Source organism: Rhagoletis pomonella, unplaced genomic scaffold (assembly GCF_013731165.1).
Source record: "Rhagoletis pomonella isolate Grant_MI unplaced genomic scaffold, Rhpom_1.0 Rhpom_scaffold_00011, whole genome shotgun sequence".
Lineage (NCBI taxonomy): Eukaryota > Metazoa > Arthropoda > Insecta > Diptera > Tephritidae > Rhagoletis > Rhagoletis pomonella.
Window position 1 is genome coordinate 14,463,410 of NW_023458565.1, and position 8,335 is coordinate 14,471,744.

General features: G+C 34.1%; 1 protein-coding gene across 5 annotated transcripts in view; it reads left to right on the forward strand.

Annotated features, from left to right (window-relative positions):
* The first annotated feature begins 6 nt into the window (after positions 1-6).
* LOC118746658 (protein draper) overlaps positions 7-8,335 on the forward strand; it is a 39,822-nt gene continuing 31,493 nt past the window's right edge. For 4 of the 5 annotated variants that reach the window (XM_036480521.1, XM_036480526.1, XM_036480524.1 and 1 more), the window contains exon 1: positions 7-535. The gene's annotated coding sequence lies outside the window, so the exon portion shown is untranslated. The remainder of the gene's footprint in view (positions 536-8,335) is intronic. The other variant, XM_036480523.1, reaches the window with a different exon arrangement.

An 8,335-nucleotide genomic window follows, 5' to 3' on the forward strand; every position in this document is an offset into this window, starting at 1 on the left:
TTGGGTAAAATATAAATATACTCGTTTAAATATCAAATAATTAGATAAGGTCGCAATTGTGTTTAATTGCGTAGTGCGTGGCCATACATAATTAATGTAATTATCGTTTTAATATATGTATTTGTGGCGAAAATATTGAACGCTTCGAATTGCTGGAGTGAACAAAATACAAATGTATTGCAGTGTTTTCTTTTATTTTCTGGTTGGAATTTTAGTACAATTAAAATGAAAGAAATGAAACCGGTTCCGTCCCGTGTGATGCAGTGAATAGATTTTTGTGTTTTTCTTTATCGATGAAAAGAAAGCTGATGCTGTAATATGTTAAAATTATACGAATTGCCAAGTGTAAAAGAGTGAAAAGTGGATAAATAAATACATGTATACATACATGCACACAAGGTAAAGCAGAATTAAAAGAAAAAATTTTGCTGCAAAACCAAATCGGTGTGCTGCAAAAACCAGCTACTCATTTTAGAAGTGCTGGCATCGCAATTTGCATGGATTAAAATTACATATCTACATACATTTCGCATTGGTAAGTACATATGTAAATAAGTTTTTTTTTTTTGCAAAGAAATATACCACTGAGAAAGCTTGAACCAAATAATGCATGAGAAAGTTTTGTGGTTTTGCGGCTTACTATATTCGCAAACACCAAATTTGCTGCTTTGTGGTTGCTTACCTGACTTTAGTTTACTACTACAATTTTAACAATGAAATTGTTTGTTCTTTTTTTTTCTTTGGAGATGGGTAATATTTTGTGAAACTTCAACTAACACATCTTTGTCGCCGTCAATTAAACAAATCGCTGTGGCAATTCTATTTTTACCATTCCTCAGCCAAGTTATATATCGACGGTACTTTGGCAAAACCTCGTATCTCAAAACACTCTATTAATAGCAGAAAATCATTTTTAACATATGTGTTTCTCCATATTTCTTATTATTTTTTATTTTGTTTTAATTTTTTTTGAGCAAAGCAATTCTTTGTTTCTTAATTTCTAATTCTTCCTTAAGGCTGGTCATATTTACATTTCGTCGCCTGGGTAAAAGATTGTCGTATGTTAATTTCGACAGGTTGTGGGGAATCGCGATTGAAGTTTGGAATGCAATTTCTCAAAACCGCGAAGATATATTTTCTTTCTCTTAAGCCTCTGAAAATGTTACTAGTTCACAAAATTCTCAAATTATTTAATTTTTAATGTTTATTGTTAATTAGTTTTGTGTTTATGAAGGATTTTCTTTAGTCGAATTTTGTTGTAAGCGTCATTTGTCCACAATTTGGCAGCCACTTTGTATGAAATACGACAAAAAGTTATCAAAATTTCTACCAAATTAACGACACTTTTTACTCAATATCTCGGAAACTAAACGAGATATCAAAAAATGTAGAACGCCATTTTTAAGATATTAATTAATTTAATATGACTGCATCACCAACTAAATTTTTACTAAATTGTCGAAAAAATTGTAGTCAATATCTCGGAAACTAAAGGAGATATCTAAAAACTGATAACACCAATCGAAATACCTTGCTTCAAAATATATAACTGCATCTAGAACTAAAAATCGTCAAAATGGCGCTTACGACAATCTTTTACATATATGTATGTAAATATATACACATTTATCGAATACAAGTGGTTGTACACAAGTGCGCATAAGTACACATGTACATGTATAGGTACCACTGATTGTGGAAATGCTCGCTGTAGAATTGAAACTTATTGGGGACCAGTGCTGCCGTTTTCTGTTTTTTTTTTAGTACTAAAAACAATATTTGGGAGTAGGTAGACCCAAAATGCTCTCAATTTTTTTTTAAATTTTACTTAAGGCCACATAAAGGTGTAAAAAAGTAGGTGTCGTGTAGAGTGAGCTGGAAATTATTGGGGCAGAGATGTCAATGTCCAAGTATAGTACAAATTTACCTACTCTCAAATCGTGTTCTCGAGAAAAAATTTCACGATCCAGTACTGCCGCAGTACTGCCAAATTATTATTTCTTCTCCAAGCTTTGAAAATTTAACGTTTTTTTCTTGGCCTATATTAGTTGAAAATAACACATACAGTAAATATAAACCAAAAAAGCATGAGTTTTCAAAGTTCATTTTTGTGCCATAGTGTTATTCGAAGTCCTCTAGGACAGAGATAGACAAGGTGGCTTCCAGGAGCCTTTTGCACTTAGGAGCCGGTTTGGCACATTTTGGTGCTAGATGACGGGTAAAATCAAGAGCCAGCATGAAGGGGAAAGAAGGGCGTATTAAAGTTTCTTGTATTCCCCCTCTCATCACTAATATAAATGATGCCGTTAATGTATTTGTTAAAGCATAAACCGACGGCAGCGTTGATCCGGATCAACTCGGTAATTAACTGCAGTTGATCCGGTTTAAGTCCGAGTTAGTCCGGAGCAACGCTGCCGTCTGTTTAAGCTTTTACACGCCCTTTGCCCTGAGAACTAATTTACCTCTTGCGTAGCTCTGTCCAAGTCCATTTTTTGAAATTGCTCCGGAGTAACGAAAAATCGATATCGTTTCGCATTGTCTGTCATTCTGCATCAAAAAGGAAACTATCGAAAAAAGTGGACTTGGAACCCTTTCACCTTTAGGTAGCGATATGATTTTATATAGACACATTTTTTTAAAAAATTACCACCTACATATGAAAACCATTTCCAATATGTAGTGTAAATATACTGCCTAAGAAATGTAAATTTTTGTATACTGAAATGGTCTATGGTCGAGGCTTTAAGCAACTTTTTTTTTAAATAAAATTTATTATTTTCGGTGATATAATTTATTTTCCTTTTTGTTACATTTGAAATCATAACGTTAAACCGAACTTCATTCAGGCGGACCTGGGAGCTAAAGCGAGTACATACATACATACATACATCCATACATAATATGTATGTACATATTTCAAATCATTGGATCAAGCCACTGTAACTTCCACTCCATACATTTTCATTAAAATTAACAAATATCAAAAGCTTTTATATCTTTCAGCAAGTCCGAGATAGTTTCTCAGCATCTTTTTCAGTAAAAATTCTGTGATCAGTACAAGTTGGTACGTAAATAAAAATCTTTGCTTGTATATGTTTATGTACATACAAATGACTGCATTTTTATGCTTTTAAGTAAGTAAATACACCCTCCTCTCAACCACCCATTTGCTTGCTTGCTTCAATTGAGTGTCTGCCCGCATATATTTTTGTTTTTGTTTAAAGAACATTGAGAGGGGAGCAGGCATATATACATACATACGTGTATGCATGTTTGTATGTATGTATGTATATACATTAGGTTTGTCCAAAATAAAGTAAAGTCACCCCTGGGTTTGCTGGGATACCGAAAAAAATATGCCCCTATTTTTATACCCGCGCGCACTTGAACACAGGGTATTATAACTTTGTTCGCATAACGGTTGTTTGTAACAGCCAAAACGAATCGAGATAGATATATGTAGATATAGAAAAATGTATACATAAATGAGATATCTCAACGAAATTTGGTACATAGATTGCCCTGTATCCAAGGAATGATTGCTATTGAAAATGGGCGAAGTCGGACTGTAACCACGCCCTCTCCTCATATAACGGTGTTTTCGAAAAATGCAAAAACTATGATATTTCAGTAAATAATGGATCCAAATTGTTGAGAATTAGTACGTGGAGTAGAATTTTAGTACAAAATAATATTATTATGAAATTTTTGAAAAAGGGACCCGCCCACTTATGATGAAATACTGTATCTTAGTAGCCGCTTCACCAATACTTACCAAGCTCGGCACGCGCCTTGCTTATGATCCAGCTTAGAAACCTGCTGAAAATCGTTGAAATCGGGCAACAGCCACACCCACCTCCCATATAACGGTAATTTACAGAAACACGAAAGCTGCGATAAATCAAGTCTAACTCTGCATAATATCGAAAACGTTTGAAATCGGGCAAACGCCCATAGTTATCATGCAGAGGTAGTTCAGAGTAAATTGAAACGACGATATTTGATACCTGCGCCGGGTATTTAAAGTTCGGTTTCGCCCGAACTTATACTATTTACTTGTTTGATTTCAAAGTAGAAAATATAGGTAAATTATTATTCGGTATAGAGCAATCCTAGGGGGCGTTGGCATTAAAATTCCTTCTACACTTTTTCAACAGGAATTTTGGACCCCCCCCTAATGTACATACATATGTAGATAGTACATGTTATTAAGCATTGAAAATGAAAAGCATTCTGACTGGAAATACTAGTTTATCATTTAAGAGCAATGCTGTCGCCGACGACAACTCGTCTGCCACACATTGACTTCCAACTTCAGCTGTTGATGCAACAATTGCTGTACATAATACTTAGTGAATGCAACTGCAAATGCGGCTGCTTCCTTGAATCAATTCTATGTACCAGTGGTTATTTTACTACATATTAACATTCTATGCAGTAGCGGCATTTGTGTATAGAAGTTTTTACTAAGTGTGAAAATTAGGGTGGTCCTTACAAATATCGAAAACAAAATTTTCTATATGACACCCCTTCATTTTGCTCTACGTACAAAATTTAGGCGGATACGAAAATTAAAAAATTAAAAAAAAAATTTAGGGGTCGTTACCAGGGTTAGAAAAACTTGAAAATCTTTTAGTGAAACTTTTTTATATAACTTCATAAAATTGCTGAGCTAAAGCGCGTGAAAGTATATATTTTGTAAAATTATTGCGATTTAAAAAAGGTTCAATTTTTTCAAATCCTGGTAGCGACTCCCAAATTTTTTTTTAAATTAGAAATTTGCGTGGATATACAAAATAGGAGGAGCCCCATCATACTGATATTTTTCTGGAACACCCTAGTGAATATGTAACTTCATAGAGCGGACTGCGTTGAAATGGAAATGAATGACCTCTTGTCAACTTCTACTAATTAATCCAATATTTGGAAACTGCTAGGCCGATTGCTGTATTCTAAGCTTTGCTATGAAGCTCACTTCCCTGAAAAATTTTCAACACTTAAATATTCGAAACATTCCAATAGAAGATGTTTTCAGTTTCTTCTTCGTCTCTGCAACTTCATTGCAAATCGTTATGCAAGACACGCAGCTAAAGCTCTGCTGCTCCAGAGAAGGATCTCACATTATACTAGAGATTTGCAAAAACGGAAAAGTGATTCCCACGCAGAATCCAGGGAAGAACACGGAGCTGGGGATCTCTACAGTCTTGCTGCCCTCCTTTCTCCGCCGACTAAGACATTTGTATCTTGCGAGTCTCCATAGTCTCGTACGTATTGATTACGATACAATATCTGGCATAGCCAGCGAAGTAAGTAAGTAAGGCTCGACTTGAACGTTGTAGACTACTCACTCCTTTAGTCACATGGCCATTTACGCACACAAGGGAATTAAAAAGAAAACTTGATGAACAAGTCAGCGCCACTCCGATCTGCGAAATAGTAAAGCAAAAAGGGTTAGCATTCGGCTGAATGGGGCCCATGGTTATGTCTCAGCTCCAATCTCGAGCCAAGTAACGACCGTGGACTTCCTTTCGGAGTTCTGAGACGTAGCAGTTAGCGTGAATTTTACTTCATGCAACGTCTGCAGAAAGCCTCCATGTATTCCAAAAACAAACTAAACAAACTTGTATCTATTTTACTTTTTAATAACAGATATGTAATTTTAAACATGCCTGGAGAAAAGCGGCGTTCCACGCGCCAATTGGGCTCTTGACTATGCTCAGGCGATACTACTATCAACCAAAGGGATTTAAATACTCCTTTTTGCGTAAAGCTCAAACAGGCGGCAGCGTTAATCCGGGTTAACTCGGACTTAATCCGGATTAACTGCAGTTAAGTCCGAGTTAATCCGGATTAATTCTGTCGTCTGTTTAAGCTTTTAAACTCTGTTTAGAAGAAGTTCCCACGTTCCTGACAAGTCTAGCTCTCTGCAGCGTCACACCTTAGCAAGCGGCTCGTCGTGCACTGAAAAATATATTCTTGAACCCATCTACATACCGCATTTCATTTCGACCTTCTATGAAGCTAAATTTGCGACGCTATTCTTATTATAGCTAAAATATTTTCATTTGCCGTCAAGTGTATTGAAAAGTTAGCTAAAAAAAAAATACAAATTTGTTTTGTTTCAAATACCATTTAACGTTTTGGCATTGATCGCCCTCAGTTCCGAAACTTTTAAAACAGAGTGTAAGTGCATTCGCCAGCATCTATCTCACACATTAGTAACTACAAATTTACATAATTTCTCATATATGTAGTTTACCTTCATTCCAGCTATGCTCACCGTCTCTTCTTCTACTGTATGTAAAAATGCAATCAAGTCTGGCTGTCACATGCATACTTACTCAATTCACAAGTTCACTCGCTCACCAGCCATGTGCTTGCCGACAAAGTGCATTGTGCTTAGGATTTTGCATGCTTTCTATGTGTACTATATGCATGTGAGTCAATCCATGTCAAATCGACCAGTGGCTGGGAGCGATCATTTTTGATTTGAATACATTTTGGTTAGAACTTTTCTTTTATCATATACTTAACGAAGTTCTGCCAAAGAAAAATTAGTTTTTATTTTTCGAAAGTTAAAATTTTCCGAATTTCGCTTGTTTATTTTTTGAATATCCCAAAAACTATTATAGTTACAAAAATGGTTCTGGTATCGTTTTAAAGGTGATATTTAAAAATAATTAATTATATAAATATTAAAACAAAAAAATTACAGAATTTCGAAATAAGAATCAAAAATCATAAAAGCAAAAACTTAAATAAAGTTTTCGCTAATTTTTTTTGTACAATACCTCTAACTGATCTTAAAACATTCTGAAATTTTCAAAAAGGTGTTAAGATTTTTTGTTAATTTTTGAAATTTATAATTATAATTATAATTTTTATTTTTGAATTCCGAATGGAAAATAAATTAAAATTAAGTTAAAATTGTTTAACATAACTTTATTTAGACAACAAAAAAAAAAACTTTTAAATTCTAAATTCATGTCTTTAAAAAACAAAAAGCACTTTGAATAAAAGGAAAGTTTTGACCACAATTCATCAAAATCAAAAATTGTCGATTCCAACCATTGGCATCGATTTGGCATGGATTGACCCATGTACCTACCTACATATGTATGTATGTCTGTCTTCTTCAATCTTTTTTCTAAACTTTTCAACTGTGTGCTGGCAGATGGCAAAGTCTCTCTGCTGACGCTGCAAAATACTTACAATGCAACCTAAAAAGTTCATATTCACGTTGAAACTTATGTATTTATACATACATACATACATATTTATTCGTTTAGCAGTAGCTCTGCTCTTCACAAAAGTGACGCTTTTGAGAATGCTGACATTGAAATAAATTAAAATTCAAAGTGCTGGCGGAAAGAGCGCTTCTAATAGAACAAAAGAGACGTTTTGAATTACTAAATACATGGAAGGCATGGCAAACGCTTTAAGTTTCTATAACTGTTAATTTATTTTTAGCATTGAGTGATTTATTTAATTTCGAAATTTAGCTTTCAATTACGGTTTCACTTTTCACTAAGATTTCTAAAACACTTATGTAACTATGTTTTGGAAATGAGGAATTTCTAAGAAATTTTGGCGTAAGAAGCCAAATTGTTACTATTTAGTAACGATACTGCAGCTGTGTATATATAAGCTTCTGGTTTCACGAAATTAAAGTCTGATTTATTTGAGAGATTTTTTCCGTGTTTCTGCGTTCATATGTACGCTGAAAATTTTGTATGTTCGAAAACTTTGAATGGAACTAGCAAATGCTCACTTGATTCGTGGTGCCTGATAAGAATTTTTGCTTTGGCCAATACAAAAATAGCATTGAAATACGAAAACGGTTTCTCAAGTACAAATTCTTAGTCTTAAGCTGCCTTTACATGAGGCGATTTTCCAGACGATTTTCCAGACGATTCAACATTGCTCTGGAAAAATCGCTCGTGTAAATAGTGATTCAAAAATCGCTTGCTTCAAAGTAGACAGCAAGTCAACTTTTGCATGCGATTATCGCCTGTCAAAAATCGCCTCATGTAAAGACAGTTTTAATCACACATAGCGCTGTGATTCCATATACACTAGGCGACAAATGAAACAATCAACAATCTAGCGATACAAAAACCAAAAATGTGGCTCGATAGAACTTTTTGTGCTGATTTCAACCCTATCACAATTATCTGGCGAAAGTAAAACATAAAGAAGATATCAATGGTTAAAGTTAAATTTTCTGATTTTTTTAAATATTAATATAATTTGTCTTTCATGTATGTATATAATTGATATGCTTTTTTATATTTTTAGTCCGCAAATATTAAAACACAAAATAAAATAAAAATAT